The 12,145-nt window shown below is 43.9% G+C and overlaps 2 non-coding genes across 2 annotated transcripts; both read left to right on the plus strand.

The window, feature by feature from the left end:
• Window positions 1–8,851: 8,851 nt before the first annotated feature.
• trnav-aac (transfer RNA valine (anticodon AAC)) lies at window positions 8,852–8,924 on the plus strand. Its single transcript has one exon. It is a non-coding gene; the product is annotated as a tRNA-Val (tRNA).
• Window positions 8,925–10,426: 1,502 nt separating this feature from the next.
• On the plus strand, window positions 10,427–10,499 carry trnav-aac (transfer RNA valine (anticodon AAC)). Its single transcript has one exon. It is a non-coding gene; the product is annotated as a tRNA-Val (tRNA).
• Window positions 10,500–12,145: the final 1,646 nt, after the last annotated feature.

Here is a 12,145-nt window from a genome sequence, read left to right on the forward strand (position 1 = left end):
AGATTATTACAGCCGGAAATCAGATCTATCGCAATAAAAAGGGGTACACGTTGGAAAATAGATCACTAAACAAACGATTCAGGGTGGTGTACAATAAAAGAGTGTTGAAGACTGATTATACCACTCTGCCTTATGGATATTAGCGGTGGTTTTGATAACAGACTTCAACACCCTTTCTCCTGTATTATAGCCGGTCCCTCCAATTCGGGGAAGAGCTATCTTATAAAGAACATCATAGAAGATGTGGACGCAACCGTGTCCCAAGCTCTTGACAACATAGTGTGGTGTTACTCTTGCTGGCAACCTCTCTACGATGATTTGGCTTCGAAAAAAAATAATCTGAAATTTGTGCAAGGTCTCCCCGCCTCGTTGTGTGGCGATGACTTGTTCCCGCCCGGTCAAACTAATCTAGTGATCCTTGATGACCTGATGGAGCAGGCCGGTGACAACAGTGAAGTGGAAAAAGCTTTCACAAAGTACACTCATCATAGGAATTTAAGTATTATTTATTTAGTTCAAAATCTATTTTTTCAAGGTAAAAAAAGCCACACTATTAATTTAAATGCCAATTATATAATTCTTTTTAAAAACCCCAGAGATAAACTACAGGTCACCGTCTTGGCTCGTCAAATATACCCTAACCAGACCAAGTTCTTTTTGGAGGCATTTAAAGATGCCACCAAAAAACCCTACGGGTACTTGATTGCGGACTTAAAAGCACAAACCCCAGAAGACTTTCGCCTCAGAACAGGTTTGTGCCCACCCGATTGGCCGGCAGTGTATGTGCTAAAGAAAAGGAAATAAATAAGAATGTCTGTTCGGATTAAAAGAAATCTGCCACTTTTGCAAATGTTATTTGAGGGGAGCCCGCGCCATAGGAAAGCTGTGCTGGCAGGGGCCCCCTCGGATTTGATCGAGACCCTGTGTGAAATAGCTTTTAACATCTTACGCGGTAATATACCCCTAACCCCTTCTCAACATTCTAAACTCAAAAAACAAAAAGCGGTTATCAAGATCATCGCTAATAAGAAGTATTCTATTAAAAGAAAAAGAAAGAAGATTAATCAAACCGGGGGTTTTATAGGACCGCTGTTGAGCATAGCCGTGCCTTTCCTAACCAGTCTTCTAGCTTCCAGAGTGGGTTAATAATGGAATATGCTCAGAAAATGTTTTTGATCCCTCAGGAGCAGCTTGAGAAACTGAGAAAAAATGTTGTCGGGCCAGAGCCCATTAGACAAACGGCCGAAAACAACTTGGACTCTGAAATGAAAGCTATACAGGCCAGGGCCGATTTAAATCAGTATTCCAAAGCCCAGTTGTATACCAACACGTTACAGCGCTACCTCCGTCTGGTTAGACAGGGTGAAAAAGATCAATACATTTTAACTTAAACCATGGCCTGTCAAGAAAATGGTTCTGGGGCTGATGCGGGGGGTACGGTTGATAAAGATGTTGCGGTGACCGAACCTGTTGAGAGTTCAGAGGGAGATGTTGTAACGGATGTTTTGAGAAACATGCCGGCCAGAAGCAAAAGACATGCACAATATATCCTGCACAAAATGGTTCAGAAACCGCGGGTAACTGCTTGGAATGAACAGGGTGAATTTGTTTTTAAAGGACAACTGATCAAAGGTTCACACATGTTTGATTTGTTGAAGAGTGTCACTAGCACTAATAAGGTACCCGATAGTCGCCGACCTGTAGGCTGGAATGCTTACCTACAGGCGATGGCCTGTCTGAACATGCCCCAATCAACAGTTCCTAACCAGGAAACGCTACAAAAAATCCGTCTGTGTAAAGAGGTGGAGCCTGATCTGACTCCGATATCTCATTACTCTGACCGTGCTGAGCGACCATCCTCAGGATCTATCCATCGTTGGGAAGCTTATTAATATCATGTTTTTATTTGTCTCCCCTGTAAATAATGACCCGATAAACAATTTTTTTTTTTTTTTTTTTTTTCAAATGTTGTACATTTATTTATACCATAACCCCTGCTTTGTATAAGAATTGTGTTGAATAAAAACAAAACTAATGATTCAAAGGCTGTTTTCATTATTTTTTCACCTTAACACGCATGACATCTTTTAAAATCCTCACAAGAACACCCCATCTGTATACATGGCTGGCTAGGGTCGTAAGTCATTGTGTTATAAGGGGGGGTCCACAGTGTCCTGACAAACTCTGCCACTTTTTTATCATTTTGGCCTAAATCCTCACTGTACAAGGCCATAATATCGGGGTATGACCTTCCTTTAGATCTATGATATAAGAAAAACACACAGTGTTGACCACAAGTGAAGGTCTGAAGACTTTGTACTTGACGACCGCTGTAAATGGTTTCTTGACAGTTGTTGAGCAGAAAGTTATTTATCTTCCGAGGGAAAGGTCTGAAATCCGGGGGGTTTGCATAGGAATCAAAAAATTCACCACGGTGGTCCTCCCTTAGATAAATAGCCAGCCAATGTTCTCCGGGCATATTTTTAGGGTGTGTGTTGATTATGTACATTGCAGGTAAATTCTTGATCTTAAATTTAGGCAGCTGATCGCAGGCGTAGACTCCTTGAAACAGTTTCCGTGAGCCGGCCAGGGCATTCATGATGTGGTTGAGCTCTCTGGTGTTCATTTTAATAATAATCATACAGAACGTTTCTCCTCTGATTCACCTCAATAATGTTGTCAAACACAGCATACACGACCATATTTACAGTGCGTGGTAGAGGCTGCTTGAAACGCATCTCCAAACGCATATTGCCCGTCTTCATCAGTGAAAAATGTTGTCCACACTCTTCGTCAGGGGTCAGGTTGAAACCGTACAGGGTGTAACCGCTGCAGTATTCCCGGCGATCGATCAGCAGAGTTTGATCCTTGAGATGGCGACCCGTAGCCAGTACTAGACTGTCATATTCACGAACCGCATTGCCGTTTTCAAAGTCAGGTTGAAAAGGTCTGGATGGAACCTGCACACCATCGACGTACAACGCTATAAATTCCGCGTTATAATGTTTAAAGTTAAAGGGGTTCTTGTTGTAAACCCCGGTAAATGCATCATTATCTTCGAGACCTATAATAACCTGTTTTGGGAGCTGTCCTAGAAACAGATTTTCCTGGTTCATCACCCGTGTCCCTGCGGGGATACTGTGGACTTTCATATAGACTCTTTCGATCGGGTACTTGGCGTTTGCCGTCATTAACGCCTGCGCGTGTCCTAGTTTAACCGCCGGGGAGACGGACACTTTTTTCACAAACAGCGAGGCCGATAATATGGTCAGTTTATATTTTTCAGTATCAGGGGTCATCAGACAAAAAGCACTTTTACTACGGATCATTTTAATTTTAATGTCTACCCCGTTGAGCATGAGTTTTTCTTGGAAAAATATGTCTGCATGGATATGCCCCATTAGCTCAAAGGTCCTCCCTTCTGTTGAAGAGGCCGTTCTTTTTTGCAAACCCTTATTGAGTCCCTCTGGATCCTTGTCGTCCATAGCTTCCGGGATGTCTTTGAAGAAAAGGCCGGGGCTGAACTGTTTGCTCAGGGTCTCCTCACTATAATTAAGGATACACTCCATCATGGCTCTATAGGGGTAAGTATTGCTGCTTTGACTAATGAGCCGATCTCCCAGGGTCACATCCACCTGTGAAAACATGGTGGCCACCGGGTAATTGATGACCCCAGCGTTGGCCGTCTTCTCGATTGCATCGCCATCCTCATCAGTCACTTTACAGTTCATTAAAATAAATGTGTTATTCAAATCAATATAATCCTCGCCATTGCCAGCTATAAAAAACTCCAGAGGGGCCGTGTCTGAAATTGCAGAAAGAGGGGGAATCTCTACATATATGCTCTTATCTATACTCGTTTGAGTGTATGGAACTGTAAACAGATCCAGTTCTGATTTGACGCATTCTTCCGATAGACTGTGGACAAAAGACATGTTTAAAAGATGTATCCTGAGGCTCTATTTTTCTTTCTTTGAGACTTTCTTTTTGCAGGTTTTTTCTTGTGCTGCTTCCTTCTCCGAGTGTATCCACGATATGTTGGAGAATGAGAGATTCTTCGTTTTTTGATAGCCACGAATCTTCGTCGCCCTGGTGGACACATGCTGTTTCTTCTTTTACCCCCCCTCCTCGCCATTACCATGAGACCCGAACCCTCCTGATGCTCATGGCTAGCTGCCCGGTTCATAACATTGGTGAACACGTCACTAACAATATTTTTAGCCGCTGATTTCAAGTGGGGTCTGGCTATAGCAAAGCCTCTCTTAAGCAGGGGTATGGCCATTCTAAAGAGACCACGAAAGAGTCCCCCTAGACCGGCGCCATACATTGTGGGGGCTCCTACAAAACCGGGCAAGCCGTTCCCGGCTTGCATCTTGTAATAATCCACATAGGCGCTAGGATCTACATAACCCCTCGAGGTAGCCATTTTAATAATGTACACACTGTTTCAGGGGTCGAAAATGTAGTTTGACATTAACTTTACCGAAGCGGAAGGGTACGTTGATATTCTGATCCGATTTTACTTCGATCGTGATGTTGTCAAAGTGGGTCTTTGAGACTGGTACGTAGTGTGGTTTGTCATAAGTAATTGTGACCATGTCATTGCTTTTACCTTTAATAAGTACATTTCTCAAAAGGGGGACATAACTATCCCCGACCCTCTGGTGGGTTATGATATCCGTATACACATAAAGAGTATAAAAGCCGCCCCACCACTTCTGAGAACTTGCTCTCTGTGTCAGAATAGAACCCTAATATACGCCCCAGTTGGCCGCTGGTTTGAATGCTAATACCTGGTTTTGACACCTTGTACACTCTGTTTTTAATAGGGTTGTAATATAGCTTGATGTTGGGGGTGCCTTCTGAGAACTGTTTATGCATCTCATCTAATATTTTATCCACATTGTCATAATAACCTCCTTGTATCGTGAATGTCCATTGACTCTTTTTAACATCATCAAAAATGGCGAAGGTGGCATCCTTATCTTGTAAAACAGCCCAAGTGTAAGGATACTGTATTTCCGCCAACCCCACTTCCCACGACCCTCTTAGATCTATAGATTTTCCAAATTGTACCGTGTAACTGGATATTTCATTTTTAGGGTATATATCGAGAGAGGCGTTACTGGGTAGAGTCACGTAGAAGCCTCCTGATTCCATCTTGAGTATCGAGAGTAATGCCCCCAACACACCCGCGGGCATGTTATTATAAGGATTGAATATCGCAAACCTGTTGTTCCGGGACCCAACTATTGAACTTTTCAGGCCATCCAAGCCATTTCACCAACACATATTTTTTCCGGTTCTGGGTTTTTTCAGCTAATATCTTTTCAACTCTGTATACACTGTCTTTACCCACAATAATTTTTTGTAACTCGGCTTCGTAAAACGTTCCTTCTATATCCTCCCCGTCATAGTCTTTTAACCGGTACACGGGGGGGGCTCTAGCCAACTGTTCGGTAACTGTAAAATATTCGTCAGAAAATGTTTGTTCATAACCTTTGGCAAAAGTACTCCTTAGCTTTGAAACGCGAACCACATCACCGATGTTGAACTTATAAGTAGTTTTTCCCTTCTTAATAAATGGTCCGTATAATTTTGTATAGACCTGAAAAGAATTACTTTGATCAACATCTATAGACTTCATTTTAATACTGGTGTGATACCCTTGGTTGTAAGCATCGATAAAATCCTGAACTTTATCAAAATACTTGAACGTGTTGACCGCTGTAAAATATCTCCACATTTTGGTCTTCATGGTGCGGTTAAACCTCTCCACTACCGATGCTTTAAGCTCATTTCCGGTGGTGAAATGATGTATTTTGTGTCTCTTCAGTAGATTCTGAAATTCTCTGTTGAGAAACTCTTTTCCTTAATCAGTCTGCAGTTTTTTAGGACATCGACCCTGGGACAATATATCCTCAAAGACCCTCGTCACCGCTCAACCTGTTTTATTATGTAGAATTCGAGCCCAGGCATATTTTGATTACACATCGATACACATCAACATCAATTTGTGACCATTGTTATGTTTTGATAAATTTGACATATCGACTAGATCTATTTGCCATTGTGAGTCTATGTCAGTTGCATATACGCGGTTTCTTTTAAAGTTAATCCTGAGAGGTTTATGTAAGGTATAGGCGTCTTGTTCCCGTAACCATTCTGAAACAACCACATCATTAACCTTCACTCCGGCCTCAGCGAGTCCTCTTTGAAAACCCTTCTTACCCGCCAAACCCCCAATCTTGGCTGGGTTGTAGTATAGTTCCTGCATTTGGGGAGCTTGCCGAGTCATTCTGTCAAATAACCACACAGACCCACACTATGCGCAAAGTTTTTATACAAGGTTTTTTATTCAACTTCAGGAGAGCAGATACCCCTTTTTAGACATTTGAGAAAAGTATAACATACACAACAATTTTTTCTACGGTCCAGACAAAAAGAAATCAGATGATTGGTTACTTGATCTATATCAACAAATATACCTGTTTCTTTATCTTGTAGGCACACACCTCAGTTACATATGTAAATAAAACAACAATATGACCTATTTTAAAAGTAAACAGAGGTGTATTAAACATGCTCAGTAAAAGGTCATACAGATGTTGATGAAATGGCCTAATATCATTCTTGGCCCCCTTGAGCCCTTCATCCCAGTGTTCGTACCCCCCGGTCTTTGTTACAGCAGCCATTCACTTTTCCAGGTTTGAAAGTTGATCCTCATCGATGGTTAAATCTGTAGAGAAAAGGCTCGCGTTGGCTACTTTTCTGTCAAGCACATGGTGTAATAGCGCTCTCAGGTTAGCTGCAGAGTGTTGATGACAGAACCAGTTGCAGAAGCAGTCCAGAACATTCCCCATGTTCAAAGTCCCTTAGTTCAGGTCAGAGTCTGAATCAGTGGCGTAGATGTCGAATTCTTCGTCGCTGCCCCCAGCTTTAACTTCTTTACGGAAGAAATAAGCTTTTAGCTTGCCAGCGGTTTTTCTACTCGGCTCATCCAGGTCATTGAGCAGCTGCCCAAGTTTCTCTATTATAAACGGCTCCTTTTTCAGCTCCAGCAAAATCTCATCTATGATTTTCTGGACTTGTCCCACAGTGACATGTATGTGGGAGTAAGAGAGCGCCTTGATTAGTGCCGGTTTCAGCCACGGTTTGTTCAGTCTTCTGTAAAACACGTTGAAATAGAACAGGAAATAGTAACGGTCTGGTTCAAACAAACAACTGTGTCTCAACTGACTGGGGTGATTCACTTCACACCCCCGACAGACTTCTTTCAGAGCTCGGTCGATGAGAGCACTCAGAATATACACCAGGGTGCTTTTAACCACTCTGCTTACTTGGTCACATACCCCGGGCATAAATCCTGCGTCTTCATCACGCCCCCGGGACAGTCCGATGCTCATTGGGTCGCCTGGTGGTTTGTGGGGTGTTTCTCCATCCATTGGACTGACCCCCTCCTGAGACGCACAGACGGTAGACAGTTCGGCAAAATCGAGGCCCTCCATGAGCTCCAGAGGCTGGGGATCCCCGAGACTCATTTGGACATCCATCGCACCGCATGTTGTTTCGTCCTGAGGGACCGGGGTCTGAGGTCTTGGAGAGTAACCACAGTCAAAGTGTTCCAGAGTGTATACAAAATCTGGGGAATAGAACCAGGGGTGATCCCGGGTTTGAAGAGGCCTGTAGAGCCTGTCGACGTCCGCAGCTTTCGGGTAAGACATTCTCTTTAATTTTAAACCATGAATGAATTGTTGCGCCTTTTATCCTATCTCTTAACTACGTCACGACACACCGCCCTCTTAGAAGAGAGTAGCCCCTGAGCCGTCAGACCCCCCTCCAAAACCCCACACGTCGTCTGTCGTAGTTCTGCAAGCTTTCCCATTCACACCTTTCAAAACCCTGAGTCGGAGACTCCATTTCGCATTCTCTTGGACCCTCTTGCAAGCCTTCTAGAGTCTTATCCACAAGCCCCAGATCTCTCCAGGCCATCACCTTCAACCAGTCCTCATAAGAGTATTCAATTACCGTCTCAAAAGGTTCCAACGTACCCTCCTTCTCTCCCAAAGCAAGAAGCTCCACTCCAACATAGCTGGGATCCCTTTTAAAGCGGTAACCCCGTCGAGCCCCCCAGAACAACACCCAGGAGCATTCAATCTTCAAATTGGTGAGTACAGGAACCCTTGCCCGGGATTGTTTCTTGCGGGGTTTCATGTTGATGTCGCTGGACATGTTGAAGAAGCGGGATGTTTCAGAAGCTGAGAATTAAAGAGGTATTGCCTAAAAGAAGCGCGGGTTCTTAAATAGAGAGGAGAGTTTCGGGGCGTTGCCTTCAGAGGGGTGGGGGTATTTATGGGTGGCCTTGTTGTTCAGGGTTTTATGGGTGTACACTTTCTGACGGATATGACGTAGGAATAATTAAGGAAATAACTCTACCTAAAATCACGCCCCCCAATTATGACGTAGGAATATTAATAAGCTTAGGGCATACGTCATAACAAAATAGGCCGCGCACAAAAAACCCTACTATCTACTCTTATGTAGTTGAAGGCGCAGTATAGCTCTCATAGTCTGGTGGTGACGGAAGACCACCAGCCGTTTGAACAAGCCATTCAGCATCACCTTGTTGGGTTAAGTGCAGGCACTGTCAGAGCGCAGGGCGTCCTGCCTTTGAAAGAGTTTCCGAAGTGTCCTGATGTGCCCTTTAGCAATGCCAAACAGGTCTGTGAAAATGGCATCCTTTCGCGGCACTTCAGACGCCATCTCACAGTCTAGCCGACCTGAAACGCCTGAGCCCGTTTTACCAGCAGGCTCCAACGGTAACCGTTTGAAGCAAGAGGCGGCGTTGTCAGTTTCTGTAGTGTAGCGGTTATCACATTTGCCTAACGCGCGAAAGGTCCCCGGTTCGAAACCGGGTGGAAACAGCCTGCTTTGGGCCGGCCCTTTTCGTCCTGCTTGCCCTCGTGGTTCCCCGCAGGCGGTGGGTGGCTTTTCTTCATTGGAGTGACCGAAATCGGTGCTCTCAGAGCGTCCGTCCGTCGACAGGTTGAAATTGTAAACGCTGGTGTAGCCACTTTTAATTAAAATCTGATGATGATGATGATGATGTTGTTGTTGTTGTTCTTGTTGTTCTTGTTGTCGTCGTAGTCGCCGTCATTATTATTGTTAAAGTAAAGCAGTAGTTAGATTTGTTGCTACCGTAAGGTGTAGAAGGCATAATAGCTCTGATAGTCTGGTGGTGAAGGAAGACCACCAGACGTTTGAACAAGCCATTCAGCATCACCTTGTTGGGCTAAGTGCAGGCACTGTCAGAGCGCAGGGCGTCCTGCCTTTGAAAGAATTTCCAAAGTGTCCTGATGTGCCCTTTAGCAATGCAAAATAGGTCAGTGAAAATAGAAACCTTTATCTCACAGGCTGGCCCACGGGAAACGCCTGTGCGCGTTTTATCAGCCTGCTTCGATGGGAGCCATTCGAAACGCCAGGACGGGTCGTTTTCCGTAGTGTAGTGGCTATCACGTTTGCCTCACACGCGAAAAGTCCCCGGTTCGAAACCGGGCGGAAACAACCCGCGGTGTATTCGTGCCAGTGCCATGTTACCCGTCGCCATCTCTCTGCCCCAAGGCCGGCCGTCGTTTTCTCTTCCTCGGAGTGGCAAGAAATCCTGACCTTGAGAACAAACGATCGCAGAAGGGTAGCTTTGCGAGGCGCTGGAACTCACACTTTTAAAATTGATACATGTTGTAGCTGTTACAATACGACCGTAGCAGGATCAGCGACATTGCTGTTACTCTTATGTAGTCGAAGGCGCAGTATAGCTCTGATAGTCTGGTGGTGACGGAAGACCTCCAGCCGTTTGAACAAGCCATTCAGCATCACCTTGTTGGGCTAAGTGCAGGCACTGTCAGAGCGCAGGGCGACCTGCCTTTGATAGAGTTTCCTAAGTGTCCCGAAATCGGTGCACTCAGAGCGTCCGTCCGTCGACAGGTTGAAATTGTAAACGCTGGTGTAGCCACTTTTAATTAAAATCTGATGATGATGATGTTGTTGTTGTTATTCTTGTTGTCGTCGTAGTCGCCGTCATTATTAATGTTAAAGTAAAGCAGTAGTTAGATTTGTTGCTACCGTAAGGTGTAGAAGGCACAATAGCTCTGATAGTCTGGTGGTGAAGGAAGACCACCAGACGTTTGAACAAGCCATTCAGCATCACCTTGTTGGGTTAAGTGCAGGCACTGTCAGAGTGCAGGGCGTCCTGCCTTTAAAAGAGTTTCCGAAGTGTCCTGATGTGCCCTTTAGCAATGCCAAACAGGTCAGTGAAAATGGCATCCTTTCGCCGCACTTCTCACAGCCTAGCCGACCTGAAACACCTGAGCCCGTTTTACCAGCAGGCTTTAACGCTAACCATTTGAAGCAAGAGGCAGCGGTGTCAGTTTCCGTAGTGTAGCGGTTATCACGTTCGCCTAACGCGCGAAAGGTCCCCGGTTCGAAACCGGGCGGAAACAGCCTACTGTGGGCTGGCCCTTTTCGTCATGCTTGCCCTCGTGGTTCCCCGGAGGCGGTGGGTGTCTTTTCTTCATTGGAGTGCCCGCAATCGATGCACTCAGAGCGTCCGTCCGTCGACAGGTTGAAATTGTAAACGCTGGTGTAGCCACTTTTAATTAAAATCTGATGATGATGATGATGATGATGATGTTGTTGTTGTTGTTCTTGTTGTTGTTGTTCTTGTTGTCATCGTGGTCGCCGTCATTATTATTGTTAAAGTAAAGCAGTAGTTAGATTTGTTGCTACCGTAAGGTGTAGAAGACAACAGTTGGTATGGCGTGTGATATCAAAACATTCAGAATACTTTTAACCTATATAATTTATAAGCTTTGTAAAATAAACCCAAATATCTCTTTTGCGGGGATAAACGCTGTTCTGAGTAGTTTGTGACTTGTTTAATACCAAACAAAGCATCGCTATAAAAAAAAAAAAAAAATCACTGTAAAAGCGCTAGTTATTTTTGATCTTTATAGTTATTTTCTAGGCTCAGGTTGTTTTTTAGCGCTTATAAAGGCCTGAAATATTCTTAGTGGTTGTTGACTATAGGTCTTGATGCTTAAAAATGTTTTTTTGAGAGACCAAAAGGTTCTAATAAAAGTTTAGAGTAGAGAGGAGAGAGATCGTCTCCATCTTGGTTTCTATTTGAAATTTGATGCAGTGTCATTTTATTGGTTGGTTTTGATATGTTAATTGGTAACAGGGTGGCACAAAGGCCAGACCAGAACAATGCCTTACAAACAGATCCGGCATGTGGCCATCAGTATAAGTATGAAGGTCTGGTCTTCAGCTCGACAGACTCATACTGACCTTTCGATTTAAGACTAAAGATCAACAATGTCCGGAAACAACATCAGCGATTCGATTTAAACGAGTTTTTAGGCAAGTCTTCAGATTATTTTCATTGACTCAGAGCGTGTTGTGTGCATGTATTGTAAATAAGGCTATAACATCTGTTTTAAGTTCTGTAAAATTATTTTTCAACCAGTCAACAGGAGTTAATTCCCAACGCTGAGGAGATCATCTGGAACAACGACGGTAAGATTTTTGTGTTTGCGCTCATGAGTTCTTATGCATGGGTGTGTGTGGTTTTGATGCGGCTCATTAGAGTTATGAAAACGTTTTAATATATATTAATGCCGGTCTCTTTAATTACACAGAAACTATCGAAAGGCCTGTGATTAATGTCTCCGAGGATCGACCAAGAGAAGTGGTTGTCCCTAGACAGGCTGTCTGCCGACCGGGTAAGAACTAAACCCCTGTTTGTTTGTATAACGTTTCTGTAAGATGTTTGAGTCCAGTTTTGTTAATTTTAAAAAATTATCCTGTCTAACAGTATTAAGAAACGTGGTTCGAGACAACGAAAGGCCTTCCACATCGAGGGCTTGTTTCGTTTTACCTTCGAGAACCGTAACCTTTCAAGAATCTGAAAGGCCGTTAGCCCCGGTATCTGATAGCTGTGAGTATATGTCTGCAGCCTGTAAGAGGTTAAAGCTTTTTATAAAGCGGTGTGGTTAAAGGTTAAACATGTCTCTTACCTTCACAGCGGTGCAAAAAGCTAAACCAGCCGAAAAACATAAGAAACGATTATTCTGTGGAGGTAAGTAAG

Source organism: Amia ocellicauda, unplaced genomic scaffold (assembly GCF_036373705.1).
Source record: "Amia ocellicauda isolate fAmiCal2 unplaced genomic scaffold, fAmiCal2.hap1 HAP1_SCAFFOLD_161, whole genome shotgun sequence".
Taxonomy (NCBI): Eukaryota; Metazoa; Chordata; class Actinopteri; order Amiiformes; family Amiidae; genus Amia; species Amia ocellicauda.